At 41.2% G+C, this 1,648-nt stretch overlaps 1 long non-coding RNA gene across 1 annotated transcript; it reads right to left on the minus strand.

Moving 5' to 3' along the window:
• Nucleotides 1–502: 502 nt before the first annotated feature.
• LOC130106558 (uncharacterized) lies at nucleotides 503–1,349 on the minus strand. Its single transcript, XR_008809737.1, has 2 exons — nucleotides 863–1,349; nucleotides 503–830 (listed from the first exon to the last, which is right to left on the minus strand). It is a non-coding gene; the product is annotated as an uncharacterized LOC130106558 (long non-coding RNA).
• Nucleotides 1,350–1,648: the final 299 nt, after the last annotated feature.

A 1,648-nucleotide genomic window follows, 5' to 3' on the forward strand; every position in this document is an offset into this window, starting at 1 on the left:
AAAATAAATGTTTTGTTTGTGAGAGATCGCACATTTATTAGAGCAAACCTTAGTTCAGTAGAGACTTCCGTTACATCCAAATCGCGACGCAGAGATCAAAGATCCTGTGAAGTCACTCTCCGTCTGCGAAGCACAGCAGGCCGGCGCAGCGGGAGCTGATCAACGAAGTCCGAAACAGACGTAATCCACTGGTACGGCGTCTCCATAGAACGGACGGCGACAAAATAGGCTTTCTTTTTAATTAAATCACATAAGGGTGAATATGGTTGAACCGACTGAGTCTTTAGGCTTGCCTTCAGTTTTACCAAAAGGCCGCCTCGAATTCCGCGTCTTCTACGACGCTTTCTCCGATAAGGTAAACAGTATAATCGACAAAGAGACTTCGGGAATGGACACCGAAAAGGAGGGCGATGAGTGTCGCATCCTGGTATGATGGTGTGTAGTCCTCCCATCGAAGATTTTATGTCGATTAAAGTTTGACCAGTGTTGTTTTGCCAGTGGGGAGTTAAAGGGTTAGTTCACCCAAAAATGAAAATTAAGTCATTAATTACTCACCCCCATGCTGTACCAACCCCGTAAGACCTTCGTTCATCTTCGGAACACAAATGAAGATGTTTTTGATTAAATCTGAGAGCTGGATCACTGCTACATAGGCTTCCTAAGGGAATGACACTTGACGGCCCAGAAAGTCATTAAAGAAAATGTTTAAATATTCCATGTGCCTACAGTGGCTCAAATATAAGTTTATCAAGCGACGAGACTACTTTTTGTGCGAAAAAAAACACATAAATAACGACTTTATTCGACTATTCCGTTACTTCCTTGTCGGCCTTGAGACGAGAGTTGAAGAGATTTCCAGAACGCATGCGCGAGAAATGAGATGAGGACGTTCTTCTTCGACTACTTCTTGTTACCGGCTGCTCACCGCTTAGGAGTATTACCGCCACCTACCGTATAAGATGACGTGTTGGAAGCGCAAAACTTTCTGTTTACAAGCAGAGGAAGACGCGCGCTGTACATACGCTTTTCAATTCGACACTTAATGTGCTGTAGGTCTCGCTATATCATATACAATGGTTAAAAAGTGTGCATTTCCAGGATGTCCGAATCGTGAGAAACCAACCAGAGAACGTAAAAGTGCTTCAATGTTGCAAAATGAACGGCTTACCTTTTTCACTTTCCCATTTAATGATCTTGAGCGACTGAAGCTATGGCTGCTGGCTGTTCAGCGGGATGTTAATTTACCACTGAAAGTCGTCAAACAAATGAGGTTGTGCAGTGAACATTTTACACCTGACGACTTCAAGCCAGTAGGAAAAAAAAGTCGACGATTACTGAAATCAACTGCTGTGCCAAACTTGGTTATACAGAACAACAATGTAAGTGTAAGCGGCATGTGGTGTTTGTTAAAATAACAATAACTTAACTTTATATTAGTTATGTTAATTTTGTTTACCCATATATATATATAAATAAATATATATGCATATATGTATATATAATAAATTGCACATGGTACAAAATTATTACGTCCGAGTTACAACAGAGAATTTTTTTTTTCTTTTTTTTAGGAGACTAAAGAACCATCTCAGCTCAGTCAGTACCCCGATTCACCAGATCCAGTCCCTACCAGTTCCCCTTCAGGGAC

The sequence above is a fragment of the Rhinichthys klamathensis genome, unplaced genomic scaffold (genome assembly GCF_029890125.1).
Source record: "Rhinichthys klamathensis goyatoka isolate OS25496 unplaced genomic scaffold, OSU_Roscu_1.1 h1tg000347l_1, whole genome shotgun sequence".
In the NCBI taxonomy this organism is placed as follows: Eukaryota; Metazoa; Chordata; class Actinopteri; order Cypriniformes; family Leuciscidae; genus Rhinichthys; species Rhinichthys klamathensis.